At 52.5% G+C, this 16,062-nt stretch overlaps 1 protein-coding gene across 2 annotated transcripts in view; it reads left to right on the forward strand.

The window, feature by feature from the left end:
• LOC127037978 (tripartite motif-containing protein 15-like) overlaps positions 1 to 8,654 on the forward strand; it is a 178,145-nt gene extending 169,491 nt beyond the window's left edge. The window contains exons 6-7 of one of the 2 annotated variants that reach the window (XR_007770541.1): positions 6,735 to 6,813; positions 7,219 to 8,653. The gene's annotated coding sequence lies outside the window, so the exon portion shown is untranslated. Of the gene's footprint in view, positions 1 to 6,734 lie in introns of both variants that reach the window. The other variant, XR_007770540.1, reaches the window with a different exon arrangement.
• The last annotated feature ends 7,408 nt before the right edge of the window (positions 8,655 to 16,062 follow it).

The following is a 16,062-nucleotide window of genomic DNA, read 5'->3' on the forward strand; positions in this document are numbered from 1 at the left end:
AGGGACCTGGCTTATGCCAGATGGCCGAGCCTGCCTCCCTCGCTCCACATACCCCGTGGCAGTTCGCTGGCACCATGATAAAGGGGGTCACTACGGCACGCACGCCCTCGTGGACACTATCGCTCGCTTTTGGTATGCTCCAGGCATTCAACCCTATTGCCTATCAATAGTGAAAGCATGCAGCACATGTCAGCGTAATGGACCTGCTCCGCCTCTTAACAAAATTAAGGGTGGAAGACCTCCGCCTGCTGCTCCATTTCAACATCTTCAAATTGACTTTGCAGATATGCCAAAGGCTTTTGGGAAAAAGCACCTCCTTGTTTTGGTTTGCCCTCTGACTTCCTGGGTCGAAGCTTTTCCTACTGCTAATTGTACTGCTGCCACAGTGGCGAAGATTCTCCTTAGAGATATTGTACCCCGTTTTGGCATCCCTCTTGTGCTCGACTCAGATCGCGGACCTCACTTTACTGGTCATGTCCTTGGCCGTTTAGAACAAGGACTGGGCATTTCACACTCCTTTCATACACCCTACCACCCCCAGTCTAGCGGGAAAGTTGAGCGTATGAATAGGGAACTTAAGTTTACATTGGCTAAATACTGTCAGGAAACAGGATTAAAGTGGCCTCAGGTACTTCCCTTGGTCCTGTTTCACCTTCGTACTCGCCCAACCCGCGCATTGGGATTATCCCCCTTTGAACTGCTCTATGGACACCCCCCTTTCAAAGGCGGGGCGCTACCACGTGCTGATGTTTCACTATTGGGAGGGGATCATATGACCGCGTGTCAGTTTCTCTCCCTACAGGCTCGCCTTCGTACCCTTTGGAAAGCCTCGCAGTTTTCCCAGACCGTGCCGCTGGAGGAACAAATCCACCCGTTCCAACCAGGGGACTTCGTCTGGGCCAAAAAGTTCGTTCGTGACGACACCCTCCAGCCAAGGTTTACTGGACCCCACCAGGTTCTTTTGACAACCCAGACTGCAGTGTTCCTGGAAGGACGCAAATCTTGGATCCACCACTCCCACGTCAAGCCAGCCGTAGTGGACCACAGTGACGGACCAGCAGCTCTTGTCACCACTGAGGACACTGCCTTCGACCAGTGGACCAGCTTACCTCTCTCAGACATTAGACTTAAATTGACTCGAAAAAAATGAGAGGACCCTTTATTCTGACAACTGTATGGTTTTTTTTATGCTTTTTTAGTTTATTTTCTGCTTATGAAGATAATGCTTTTATTAGATATTCCCACGAGGTTAAAACTCGTATTTTAGGAAATAGAAGTGATTGCTGGGTATGTACTCAATTTCCAGTAAATGCAGCACAGGGACTCCCCTTCACACCCATTCCCCTAACCACTGCTAATATGACTTGGATGCCACCGACTAGAATAAAAGATCCAGTCCAACCCAATCTTACATGGGACAAAACAGGAGTGCCAATTAACAAATATCTCAGGGTAACCAATCAAACAGGATCACTGTGTTTTGTTAAAGAAAAAGGGTCAACTTTTGTGGGAACAAGTAAATGCAACATATATTTTAATGGCACCGCCTTTAGTAAAAATCTTGGCTTCAAGCCTTGCGCATCCCACTTATCCCATATGTGGATCCCTCACCCCGATCCAACCTTTTCAACTTTTTCATGGAGGGGCAGGTTTTCAGAGTCAGTTTTTAAAAAGCCCTGCTCAGATCTCGAGGGTGTCCAACTAATTGTTAAAGGATACACAATTGCCTTCTACAACTGCTCAAGCAGTACTACACTGCCCTTTGAGGACAACACTACCAAATTGTGCCTCTGCAGTTCACACAACGACCCCTCTGCGTTACCAGGGGAACAGTGGTACAACGGGTGGTGGGTTACCTCCTACTTTGAGAAATGGAATACCCAAAACGCATTATATGGAACATACTGGGTGTGCGGGCCCAAGGCTTATTATTTTCTCTCCCCTGATTGGGCAGGGTCATGTTATTTGGCATGGCTAGCACCGCCTTCTCGCATCTCCCTCACTCCCCCTCATTTTCCCCACGTTCGTAACATCCGTGAAACTGACAGAGATATTAATCTCCGTGATGGTTTGTCCTGGCAGCGGTGGGCTGGTCACACTAGCTTGAAGGGTGCTATCATCCGCCTACAGGGACTATTAGAATCTTTGACAAATGAAACTGCAACCCTATTTGAAAATCAGGCCGGGGAAATGTCCCAGCTGCGCCAGTTAGCTTTGCAAAACAGAATGGCTTTAGATATGATGTTAGCAGCCCAGGGAGGAACTTGCGCCCTCATAAATGAAGAATGCTGTGTTTTTGTAAATGACACCTACTCTGACACTTTTCAACGTACCAAACACCTAAGGGAAATGGCTAAAAACTACTCCTCTGGCCAGCCACCTTATGATTGGTGGGGAGCCTTATGGAATTGGCTGCCCGGACTTGGGTGGGTTAAAAACCTCTTGGTGGGTGTTGTTGGGGCCATAGTAGTCCTTATAATACTGTGTTGCTGTATTCAGTGTGTCCCCTCCCTCATAAACTCATGTAAGTCAGTTTATTCTTTTCCCACTTCAGCTAAAAGCCTTACTCTCTTCGAATTGGCCCAGGCTGAAATTGCCAAGCGGCCCTTGAGATCTTGAAATAGGGTGTAGCTTTTTGATTAATAGTTATCTCAAAGCTACAAATGGAGGAATGTTGGGTCTAAACTTTTGGTGAACTTTGGGGAGCCAAAACACACCCAGACTGGCCGTCTCTGCATAATCCTTTCTGAACCCTTTATCGAACAAAGCACTGACCTGCAAACTACTCATGACACCCCCTTTATTAAGTAGCCATTAGCCTTTATCTCTATGCATTTACTTGTTAAACTTGCTTTTCCTGTAAAATATTGATTGATTATGCATGACCATTATCTTTTGTTAATCACTTTGTTTACTTCTGTGTATAAATATTGATGCTCACCCCTAATAAAGGGGCCACACTTAATCTAAAGCTTTGAGAGCTAAGGATAGTGTGAGCCCGTTGATCAACGCATTGGTGTCTGGTCTCTGACAGAATTGTGTGCCCCATACCAACTCCGCACGAACTCGGGTGCTGGAGAGGTGAGTGAGGACTTGCTTTATTACCTAACAACATTGCCAAGCTGGTCACTGCCCTTCCTGAACATGATAGTTTAACTACCCAAAACTCAAAGATTGGGAAAATGATGTTAAATTCTCTCTCCCGTATGCCAAATGGCTATAGCAAGAGATGCTGAGATCTAGGGGTGAGTCACTGATGTATAAGCAGTCGCCATGAAACTGCGCCAATGCAGAGTTCCAGTTACTCCATGCAGGAGCTGCACGGACAGTCATTCAGGGCACTGGGTATTAAAGCACGCTGTGTGTGGTAAAGCTTCCTTTTCCCCCTGAGCAATTAAATCGTTTCTGAATTTTCTTTCCATTGCAGAGCAGCTGCACAGAAAGCTGGGTAATGAGCAGGCCATCTTTTGAGTTCATGGATCCAAGGTGAGCAGCTTTGCATTGAAAGTTCCTCAAGTGAAAAAGTCCAGAGGCTGACACAGGAAAAGAAAACAGTATTTTAAGCAGGGTCCCAGAGAAACCCAAGAGAGACTTTTTGGTGCTTTAGCTAAGGCCTCTTCAAGAGAGACTTGCCCATGGGTAATTTAGCCTAGATCGGGGGTAGACAACCTATGGCATGCGTGCCAAAGGCGGCACACGAGCTGATTTTCAGTGGCACTCACATGCCCGGGTCCTGGCCACCCATCCTGGGGACTCTGCATTTTAATTTAATTTTAAATGAAACTTCTTAAACATTTTAAAAACCTTATTTACTTTACATACAACAATAGTTTAGTTATATATTATAGACTTATGGAAAGAGACTTTCTAAAAACATTAAAATGTATGACTGGCACGCGAAACCTTAAATTAGAGTGAATAAAAGAAGACTCGGCACACCACTTCTGGCTTCAATCCACAAAGGTACATAGGTGAGGTCTCTGCTAGGATATCAGGTCAGTATAACTGTGTCAGTCAGGGGTGTGACCAGCTCTGTTCAAGGAAACAGGACTCAAGAACTTTCTGTAAATCAGTAAATTACACTAAAATACCCTGAAATCTCTGCTGACATTGGAACTGCGAAAGGGGGTTCAGTGGGTTTCTTGCAAACTGCTGTCCTGATTTTGTTCCTGTTTAGGATTGCTCCAGATTTGTCCCACTATGGGCAGGGCTGATGAGAGCGGGGGAAGCCGGTACAAATTACCGGGACCCAGCGGTCCGGAAGGGGGCCAGGGAATCGGCTTCCCTGGCTTCGTTGGCCCTGTTTAGCCGGACTGCCCTTGCTGGGAGGCCTGAAAAAAAATTTCACCGGGGCCCGAAACCACTCTCGGCAGCCCTGACTATGGGTAGTGTCATAGCATGAGAACCCCTAATCTTAATTACCAGCTTAGATCTGGTTGCTGCCATCACCCAAATTGTTTAGAACAGCTGATTACACTGCTCTACAGCCAAAATGCTTCTGAAATAAATGTAGTCCAACTTTACTAATTCTGGGTCACTGAGAACGAAAATGATGCTTAAAATTGTCGATTGGCTCTAGTTTTCAAGATATGCTATTGGGTCAGTATATACAACCCTTGACTTGGGAATGGCGGAGGATAAGTGAGTTATAAAGGGAAGGGATCTCAATTTAAACCAGAAATGACTAAAATACATCTTTGACTGGATCTATGAATAAATCTATGACTGGGTTTGGACAGTACTTGCTTTTTAGGCAAAACAATGAATGATGCAATCTGAAGCTGGTATTGCGTCATACATGATATGAATTGCATCATGTTATTCCTAGAAGTCATGGATGATGCAATCATAATGAAGCTTACATCATTCTGCTGAACAAATTGCCCTATATCAGCTCTAGAAATCATACAGTGTTGTGCTCTCTTATTTGTCAGTGTTTGATTTTGCAAAGGGACACATTTCTGTTTAGCCAAAGTGAGCAGAGATGCCTCGTACTTGTGTGAACAGTGCAGGTAACTTCTGCTATGTTTGTGGTGAAGTGACTTTTGCATCACAAAAGCGCAGTATAACCACTCTGGTTAAGAAAGCCTATCACCTTTATTTTGGCTGCAAAATTGGAGATCAGGACAAGAGGTGGGCCCCACACATATGCTGCAACACTTGTGCAACAAATCTTGGCCAGTGGTTGAACAGGAAAAGGAAATCTGTGCCTTTTGCAGTGCCAATGATTTGGAGAGAGCCAACAGATCATGCCAGCAATTGTTACTTCTGCATGGTGCCTCCAGTTGGGAAAGGTGTGTCAAAGAAGAAAAAGTGGACTGTGCATTATCCAAACATTCCATCAGCTATACGCCCAGTACCCCACGGAGAAGGACTGCCGGTTCCTGATGCACCAGAATCATTCCCACTTGAGTCAGACGAGGAAGAGGAAGAGGATGAAACTTCTGTTCCTGAACCATCAATGTCACAGGACCCACATTTTCTCCCATCCTCCTCCTCTGAACCACACCTCATAACATAAGGTGAACTGAATGACCTTGTCAGGGATTTGGAACTACCCAAGAGTAAGGCAGAGCTGTTGGGCTCCAGACTACAGCAGTGGAATCTCCTGGCAGGCTATCAGGGCAAATGGAGCCCATCAATGCTTGCAGACTATTGCTGGACAGTGACAAGAGATGCTCCATTTAATGAATACAAGAGACAAGCCAAGAAGCGCCGAGTAGACACTGAATAGGACTAAACTATGTACATAATAGTTTTTTGCCTTTTGTTTCATAATAAATTTTATTTATAAAACCCTTTTGCTGATTTTTAAAGTGTTACATAAACAGGACAGGTGAAATATTATCATGTAAAGCAACCATAAACACATGAAAAGACCTAGGTTTACAATTTATGATTAAAACTCTACTATCTACACAATATACATAGACATAAAATGTAAAAACTTAAATATCTTAGAAACAGTAGCCAATCAGTTGTTTTAATTGTCATGTTTGAATTCAGCACATCACAATACATAATAAATATCACATTTTATCTCTGAAGCAGACAACTTCTCAAAAATTGTAGACCAGTGTTATGAGTCATTTGGGAAACTCTGTCTCCCCCCACAAAAACCTTTCCCTCCCTGGGTAGCCCTGAGAGACTCCTCCACCAATTCCCTGGTGAACTCTGATCCAAATCCCTCAGATCTTAAAACAAGGAAGAATTACTCATTCCCCACCCCTTTCCCCCACCAGTCCCTGGTGAGTCCAGATCCAATCCCCTTGGATCTAAAAACAAGGAAAAATCAATCAGGTTCTTTAAAAAAAGGCTTTTAATTAAAGAAAAGAAAGGGAAAAGAAAAACCTCTGGGAGCTAGCATACAAGCTGATCTCACAGACAACAGATCCCAAAAACACAAAGGATGTTCCCCTGGGCAAAACCTTAGTAAAGAATCCCCAATTTGATTATCCCTCTAATGCAAAAAGACAAAGTCACAAAAGAAAATAAACATAACGCTATTTATTTCTTTTCTAATACTCTCTACTCCAATAGGAGGCTGGTTCCTTGATCTTTTCCACTCGGGCCAAAACTGAAACTGAACTAGACAAAGGGAACTTCTCTCCTTCCTTGTGAAACATCATGTTCCCCCATTGGTTTCTCTGGTCAGGTGTCAGCTGGGCAAGGTGAACTTCTTAACCCTTTACAGGTAAAAGAAGCATTAACCCGTAACCATCTGTTTATGACAGGTAGTAACTGAGAAAGCTTGGAAGTTCCTTGGTGACATATTTCTGGTTTTGGTTCTCACGATGGACTATAAATTGCCAGGTAAACATGAACATTCTTGTTCTTTTCTTTAAAGGATCCCGCGTGTCTTGTCTTTGAGCTCAATGTGCGTTATCCCTTTTGTTATTAAAGTTTCTTTGTCATTTTGGTTCATTATTTCTATGAATCCCGGAGGGTTTGGAAGAATTTACTCCATAGCTGAGGCAGTAGCTAGTCCAGGTGTTAACTAAAAAATCTGCTAAAGAACTTTGATCAGAAAGAGGGTAACCAAATACCCCCCAACACGGCCACCTTTTATGGAAATGCTGTTACTATAAGCTCTGAAGGAGGTACCCCTATACGTTGTGCCAATGTTATGTATGGGGGTTGTAATAGAAAATTCCTTGAGTGTAAAAATCAATGGTAAAAAGTGTTTAGGGCAAGTTACAGCTTCTAACCTCATTCTAGTTGAAGCAGATCTTGTCAGAGAGGAAGATTATTTACCAGATGAGCGTGTGAACATTGTGATCCTCTATGAGTTTACTGTGAGCGTGCCTTTAGCTAGAACCCACCTTGAACGGAATGGTGTGATCGAGTGGGGATTTTCCCTTAGTATGTGTATGTGACTCTTACTGTTGAGCCTACGTGTGTTTTACTGTTTTGCATGAATACTGTGTGTGCCTCAGTTTCCCTGTGTGCTGCACCAATACCTCAGTGGTGGGAAGGGGTGTGTGTGACTGCCTGAGACCTCTGGGGCAAGTGAGGCTGCTCCAGCTGCCTGCACATGCAGGTTGGTCGCATCTTAGGCGCATTTAACATGCACGATTTCAGCTTTACACAGTCGGCGAAAACAAGAAAAAAACAACAAAAAAGAGAAAAATAGCAATTTAAATACCGTTTCTGTAGCGTGGGCGATTCCGCCTGCCGTTCCACTCAATGTAATTTTGACTACACGTGATTTTCGCTTTACGTGCTGACTGCGGAACGTAACCCCAGCGTAAGATGCGACAGACCTGTGTGGTATGGCCCGTGCTCTTCATAATCTGAGACCCAGGAGGGGGATGCAAGGAGATGATGAGTAGGCGACTCTTTGCCTGAGATAAAGCCAAGGAGGAGGAGCAATGGGGGCGGGGAGTATCTGAGGTCGGGTCACTGGAAGCTGGGAGGAGGACTGAAAGAGGGGGAGTCCAGGGTTTCTGGCCCAGGACTCCCCAAGATGGACTTGGCTGAAAGTCACTGATTTCTGTTAACAAGTTCTGTTCTACGCTGTGTCCCCGTCAACTAATAAACCTTCTGTTTTACCGACTGGCTGAGAGTCACGTCTGACTGCAGAGTTGGGGTGCAGGACCCTCTAGCTTCCCCAGGAGCCTACACCCAGGGGGACATGTTGGGGGAAGCACAGAGTGGGGCAGGGGATGCTGAATGGATCCGAGGTCAGACCCAGGAACATGTGAGCTTCTTGCCCTGGAGACAGTCTGCTCCGAGAGAGGAGGCTCCCCCACAGCCCTGCCTGGCTTCATAGGGAGCAGTTCCAGAGCTCAGGGGTTCTCAAACTTTTGTGCTGGTGCCTCCTTTCACACAGCAAGCCTCTGTGCATGACCCCCACCCCATAAATTAAAAACACTTTTTGATATATTTAATGCCATTATAAATGCTGGCTGCAAAGCAGGGTTTGGGGTGGAGGCTGACAGCTCCTGACCCCCCATGTAATAACCTTGAGACCCGCTGAGGGGTCCTGACCCCCAGTTTGAGAACCCGTTATAGCTGGTGTAAGAAAATTGTTGCCTACAGCTCTTCGTATTGGGAATGGTATTAAAGCTTTGTTCAGTCAAGTTATGAATGGGCCCGTGCTGTGTTATCTGTAACTACCAGGGAGATTTGTGAGAGGGTTGGGGTGGGGGGGCGTACGGCCCTGAGTAGTTGTCTCTGTTTAACCAGGTTAAAGCCCTAATGGAGGAGGGAACCGGTGGATTTTTGGTGGGTGTGTGAAGTTTGTAAAGATGAGCCTATCAGCTTGACCAAAGTGGAAGGCCCCTGCTAGCCCAGCCCCGGGCTCCCCATCCCACGGTGCCCCTCCGTCCCACCCGCAGCCCCCCCATCGCCGTTGAGGTCACTGCTATTTGCGTATCACTGAGCAACTGGAGGTTCCAGAACCTGGCTCGGAACCGACACCCCAGGTCCTGGTCCCAGGTGTGGGCAGCTGAGCCATGGGCCAGGGGGAGCTCTGCCTGCTGCTGAGTGCGCACTGGTGGGGTCTATGGGGCGGGACCAATGGGCAGCGTCCCGTGTGGTACCAAGTGGGGATGGAGCCAGCCCCAGGAGAGACCCCTGTGCAATCCCAGCCATCCCTGGGGATCGCAGCAGGGGCCCTGGGCTGGCCTGGGCTGGCCTATTGGTCCCTGGCCCTCACCCTGGTACTGGGTGCATTGACCATCACAATCCTGCTCCCCCGATGGGGCCACTCTCCAGAGAAAGTAAGTCAGGGATGGGGTTTAATTGGGTGAGCCCATGGGACTCCCCACCACTGGATTGTTAGTGGGGTGTACCCTGTGGAACTCCCTACCACTGGATTGTTAGTAGGGTGTACCCTGTGGAACTCCCTGCTGCTGGATTATTAGTGGCGGTGTTCTCTCTGGGACTCCCCACCACTGGATTGTTAAAGAGGTGTACCCTGTGGAACTCCCTGCCACTGGGTTGTTAATTGAAGTGTTCTCTCTGGGACTCCCTGCCACTGGATTATTAGTAGGATTAGCCTACAAGACTCCATGCCCGTGGTCTGATAGTACTAGGTTAAGCTGTGGGACTTCCTGTCACTGGCCTCTTGTAGGGGTTCCCCTGCTGGACTCCCTGCCACCTGGTGTTAGCATCCTGACAAGGGCAGCAGGCTCCAGCTTGAGGCCGGGAGTAGCAGTGGAGTTGTAGGTAGGTTGCAAGCCAGGATCGATACCAAGCGTCAGAGTTCGAGTCAGGTTTTAGGTGCCGGGTCAGGAAATGCGGTCAAAGCCAGTTCAGGAGCCGGGACGGTGGTGGTGGCTACAACAGACCCACACTGTTCCCTTCACCCTTTCTGGGGTATATAGGCCAGGGAGCCAATCAGGAACCACAAAGCTGCTGCCTGTCAGACCCCTTGAGGCAGGCGGCACTTCCCATGGTCTATGTCTGTAATGGGTCATGGGGAGTTGAGCACGACCTGGTTACAGCTGCCATTGGGGTGGCAGCATGGAGGTGCCTGGAGACCTGCCTTTGAGACCTGTTGGTGCCTTTGAGACCCCACCTCTTAAACTTGGTCATTAGTGGGGTTAACCTGTGGGACTCCCTGCCAATGGGTTATTAGGGGGTTAACCTGTGGGACTCCCTGCCAATGGGTTATTAGGGGGTTAACCTGTGGGACTCCCTGCCATTAGAGGGTTTCTCCCACATGGCTGCCTACCACTTGGTAATTAGTGGGGTTAACCTGTGGGACTACCTGGCAGAGGGTTAGTGGGGTGGTTAACCTGCAAAACTCCCTGCCACTGGGCTATTAGTATGGCTAAATGGAAGTCCTGGCTGGGGGATATATTTGGGGACACCCTGCTAGTGGCTTATAAAAGGAATTAACACAGGGAATTCCTTGTTGCCAGCCTGGAGTACATGCCCGTGGGCTGTTGAGAAGTGGGGGAGTTTAGTGCCCAAGGGAGGGGGAATGGTGTGACGGGTGCCACAATGGTAGTCCAAACTCCCTGCTGTTAGTTTATTATTGGGGTTAGCCTGCGGGACTACCCACCACATGATAGTACTGGGATCAGACAGGGCTCAGCCTCCTTGCTAGTGGGGTTAAGCTGTGCATCTCCTCCGCATAGAGATTCAATCCCAGGGATCGGGAAGCTGCAGGGGCGGATCCACAGCCCCCTTCCTCCTGTTTTTGTCTCCTCCCCAGCCCCAGGTCACACCCAGGGCAGATGGACACGGCCCCACGGGCTCCGGCAATGCTGCGCTGGCTGATGTTTTGCACCTTCTGGACGCCGTGATGGAGAAGATGGGGAGGAGGCTACAGTGCCGGGAGAGGCGGTGATCTGCCCAGTATTGACAAGGACTCCTGAGCCAGCCAGGACCCTGAGCTGGGAGCTGGCTGGATGGGACCCCCCCCTTTCTGGGCTGATTGCAATAAAAAGCTTTGGGAGGTGGAGTCCTGTCCCCGAGTCCTTATAGCTGGGGATGGAGGATTCACCCTCATGTTCCAGGACCCACCACAGAGGTCAGGAAGAAAATGTTGAATCCCCTCCACCCCCAGCACTGAGGATTGTGACACTTCAGGGCAGCAGGGAGGGGAGGCTGCTAACTGGGCTAGATCCTCTGAGCCTCCCGAGCCAGCCAGGCCCCCACCGTTGGGCCAGAGGGGAGCCAATGCCCCTAGAGGGGAAAGGCCCCATGTCCCGTTCCCTGCCTCCCTGAGCCAGCCAGTCTCCAGCCCTGGGGCCAGAGGGGAGCCGATGCCCCTCGAGGGGAAAGGCCCCATGTCCCATTCCCTGCCCCCCTGAGCCAGCTAGTCCCCCGCCCTGGAGCTGGCTCAGAACTGGATTTAAAGACATAGCACATTGTTTTCTAACCCACAAACCACGTTTTCCGTCCCTCTGGGACTCTCATTTATTAACATTAAAGAAACAGAACAGAAAAAGTTACAAATAACTCCACTGGTGACAACACTGTTCCACAGCAAAGAGGCTCAAAATTGTCCCTTTGCATTGTCAAACCTGACTCTTCCCCATACGGCCAAATGACACACGGCGGGTGTGTTACTGGGGTCAACCTGTAGAACTACCTGCTGCAGGGTAACAGCAGCATGGGCCTGTTGAAAAAGCCCTTTGCCAGGTTGTCAGCTGGGTTTACCTGTGGAACTCCCTGCCACAGGTTTAACCCATGGTATGGTGAACCAGCAGGACTCCCTGCTTTAGGATGGTAGCAGAGTTGAACTGAGGTACCTAGGGATATTATGTCAGGGATTTAATTCCTGAAACAGGTAATCAAGGGGTAACCTGTGGGACTCCCTGCCAAAGGATGCGTGACTGGGATTAACCCACAGAAAACTCCCAAAGGCAGGCTGATGGTCTGAGAGACTTCCTGCCACGTGGTCTTGGGAAGTTCCTGCTACACGATATTTGACCGGGCTGTAAACCTTGGACAGACCATCGGGCAGGCAAATAGGCAGGATTCCCTGCTGAATTCCCAGCCACAGGATATTAGGCTGCATTTTAGCCTGTGGAAAACTCCCTGAGGAGGCATCTGGAACTTAGCCAGTGGAACTCCCTGCTACATGATGCGGCTCGGGTTTAACTTCCGTAAAGAACCCTGAGGTTGGTGATTAGGGGAGGGACGGCTTTCAGGACCCCCCACCGCGTTACAGGCAGCCCTGACCTTTGGAACTGCCCATCACTGGCGAAAGAGGGCGTGAGAATTAAACTGCTGCTGCCCGTGAAGCCCCATGGGGGAAGAAGGTGCCTAGCATGACAGACCCAAGGCCATGGTGAAGTGCTGGGGGTTCAGTGCCCCCCAGGGGCTCCCCCAGTGTGTCTGGGGAGCTGTGCAGGCTGAGCAGGGCATTAGCGGCCTCCTGGGTGACCACCCGGCTGTACTCCGGTTCCACGGCTGACAGGAGGAGCTGGGTCCTGGGCGAGCCCTCCCTGGGGCTGCAGGCCAGTTCCTCATATGGCAGCTCCAGCAGGGCGCTGACTGCATTGTACTCTGCCTGCGAGAGCCACTTCATGCCACTGGGGGGCAGCGGGCAGGGAGGAGGAGAGGCCTCACGGACCGACATGATGGGGTCTGGGGTGCTGAGATGGAGACTCTGACAGACCTGGAGGGAACAGACAAGAGGGAGGTTGTTTACCTGGGTGAGGGGAAAAGTTACCTGCACAACTCCCTGCCACATGATACTGTGGGGAGGGTTAACTACCGACACCCCCGAGGCACTCTAGCAGAACCTAGTAGTAGGGTTAACCTGTGGAACTCCCTGCCACATTACTAATATGAAATTTAACCCATGGGAGCCAAGTGAACAGTCTACTATTGTGGTTGAGCTGCAGAAGTGCCTGCTGCGTGATAGTAACCTGTGGGAGTCATTGCAGCAGGGGAAGTCCCAGCCACCTGCTGTTATTGGATTTTAACCCTGTGTAATCCCTGGGGCAGGATAATATATAGGGTTAACCTGCGGAACTGCCTCCCACATGATATGATGGGGTCTTAAGACATCCAAGCCACCATTTTTGGCCAATGCTGGGGAGAGGGGACCCACCTGCTCTGCCCTGCGGGCACCGTACCTGCTGGGAGGGGTGGGAGAGGTAGTTGTAGACTCGGTGCCCTGGGGGCATCAGGGGATCCGTGTAGAAGAATTCACTGGAACTAATGGGAAGCAGGAGACCTGGAGCAGAGAGAGAGGGGGAAGGTGAGATTGTGGGCGGGGGGAGGGTGTCTCTCCCTCCCTCACAGACCCCTGCCCTTCCCCACAGGACCCAGGGCTGAACCAGCCACATTGAGGGAGATTCCCTTCCCCTCGCATACCCCACTTGGCCTCCTACCTGATTCAATGGCTGGGCCCCCCTGCAGGCCAGAGCCCTGGGGCCGGTCCCCGTGGGGCACTGGATGGGTCCCTGGTGTGGGGCAAGACAAAGCCGCGTAGTAGGGGTAGAAGGAGGGATGGGAGAGTGTCCGGGTGGAGAGCGAGTGACCCTGCAGAGGGGAGACCAGACAGCTCAGACAAGCAGCACCCCCAGCTCTGCCAGTGCCCCTCACTCCCGACCCACAGCCCCTGCTAGCCCAGGCCTGTCCTCCCCCCACCCACCCCTGCTGGTGCCCCTCACTCCTGACCCACAGCCCCTGCTAGCCCAGGTCTGTCCCCCCCACTCCCACCCCCCAGCTCTGCCAGTGCCCCTCACTCCCGACCCACAGTCCCTGCTAGCCCAGGTCTGTCCCCCCCACTCCCACCCCCCAGCTCTGCCAGTGCCCCTCACTCCCGACCCACAGCCCCTGCTAGCCCAGGCCTGTCCTCCCCCCACCCACCCCTGCTGGTGCCCCTCACTCCTGACCCACAGCCCCTGCTAGCCCAGCCCTGGGCTCCCCCCACCCCCCAGCTCTGCCAGTGCCCCTCACTCCTAACTCACAGCCCCCTGCCAGCTTTGACAGCGACCCTCACTCCAACCCACAGCCCCCTCCTGTCCCAGTCCTGGGCTACCCCCACCACTCTGTGGTGTCCCTCACTCCCGACCCGCAGGCCCCCGCTGGGCCCAGGAGGCTGCAGAGCCGTTTCTGACTCGCCCTTATTCACAGAGCCCCCGTTACCGTCCCAGGCTCCCAGGAGCTCCTGTAGGCAGCCGGGTTCGCAGATGCTGTCGGGTTTGGTGCCAGCCGGGACAGCGCAGCTGGGTGAGCCCCGAGATCGGTGCCTGTCAGCTCACGGTTCAGCCCAGCTCCCGAAAGGTGCCCTTGAAACAGGGGAGATTCCCCATGAGCGCCGGTGGGTGCTCAGGAACCTGATAAATACCCGCCGGTGCAGATCACTTCCCTGGCCTGGCAGTTCTAGCCCCGCGCAGGGACGCGGCTGCCTCTGGGGTGGAGGCCGACAACCGTTTATACAGGGGGTCTCTCTCACCTCGCCCCGGAGAACTGGAGTCAATGATGGGTCTGCAGGGAGAGCCCCCACCCCACTGCATAGCTTCCTCTAGTGCTGCACTGGGGTCAGCAATGACCGCGAGGGGAGAGCGCCCCCTGCCGAGCCCCCCACCCTGCTCCCCGCAGCACCGTGACCCCTACTGTGCCCCCCACTCCACTCCCCACAGCACCATACCCCATACTGTGCCCCCCACTCTGCTCCCCGCAGCACCATGACCCCTACTGTACCCCCCACCCTGCTCCCCGCAGCACCGTGACCCCTACTGTGCCCCCCACTCTGCTCCCCGCAGCACCGTGACCCCTACTGTGCCCCCCACTCCACTCCCCACAGCACCATACCCCATACTGTGCCCCCCACCCTGCTCCCCGCAGCACCGTGACCCCTACTGTGCACCCCACTCCACTCCCCACAGCACCATACCCCATACTGTGCCCCCCACCCTGCTCCCCGCAGCACCGTGACCCCTACTGTGCACCCCACTCCACTCCCCACAGCACCATACCCCATACTGTGCCCCCCACCCTGCTCCCCGCAGCACCGTGACCCCTACTGTGCCCCCCACTCCACTCCCCACAGCACCATACCCCATACTGTGCCCCCCACCCTGCTCCCCGCAGCACCGTGACCCCTACTGTGCACCCCACTCCACTCCCCACAGCACCATACCCCATACTGTGCCCCCGACTCCGCTCCCTGCAGCACCGTGACCCCTACTGTGCACCACACTCCACTCCCCACAGCACCATACCCCATACTGTGCCCCCACCCTGCTCCCCGCAGCACCGTGACCCCTACTGTGCCCCCCACCCTGCTCCCCGCAGCACCGTGACCCCTACTGTGCCCCCCACTCCACTCCCCACAGCACCATACCCCATACTGTGCCCCCACCCTGCTCCCCGCAGCACCGTGACCCCTACTGTGCCCCCCACCCTGCTCCCCGCAGCACCGTGACCCCTACTGTGCCCCCCACTCCACTCCCCACAGCACCATACCCCATACTGTGCCCCCCACCCTGCTCCCCGCAGCACCATATCCCATACTGTGCCCCCCACCCTGCTCCCCGCAGCACCGTGACCCCTACTGTGCACCCCACTCCACTCCCCACAGCACCATACCCCATACTGTGCCCCCCACTCTGCTCCCCGCAGCACCATGACCCCTACTGTGCCCCCCACTCCACTCCCCACAGCACCATACCCCATACTGTGCCCCCCACCCTGCTCCCCGCAGCACCGTGACCCCTACTGTGCCCCCCCACTCCACTCCCCACAGCACCATACCCCATACTGTGCCCCCCACTCTGCTCCCCGCAGCACCGTGACCCCTACTGTGCCCCCCACTCCGCTCCCCACAGCACCGTACCCCATACTGTGCCCCCCACCCTGCTCCCTGCAGCACCGTGACCCCTACTGTGCCCCCCACTCCACTCCCCACAGCACCATACCCCCCCTGTGCCCCCCACCCTGCTCCCCACAGCACCGTGACTCCTACTGTGCCCCCTACTCCACTCCCCACAGCACTGTGACCCCTACCGAGCCCCCGACCCTGCTCCCCACAGCACCATACCCCCTACTGTGGCCCCCGACTCCGCTCCCCGCAGCACCGTGACCCCTACTGTGCCCCCCACTCTGCTCCCCGCAGCACCGTGACCCCTACTGTGCCCCCCACTC

This window comes from Gopherus flavomarginatus, chromosome 20 (assembly GCF_025201925.1).
Source record: "Gopherus flavomarginatus isolate rGopFla2 chromosome 20, rGopFla2.mat.asm, whole genome shotgun sequence".
Lineage (NCBI taxonomy): Eukaryota > Metazoa > Chordata > Testudines > Testudinidae > Gopherus > Gopherus flavomarginatus.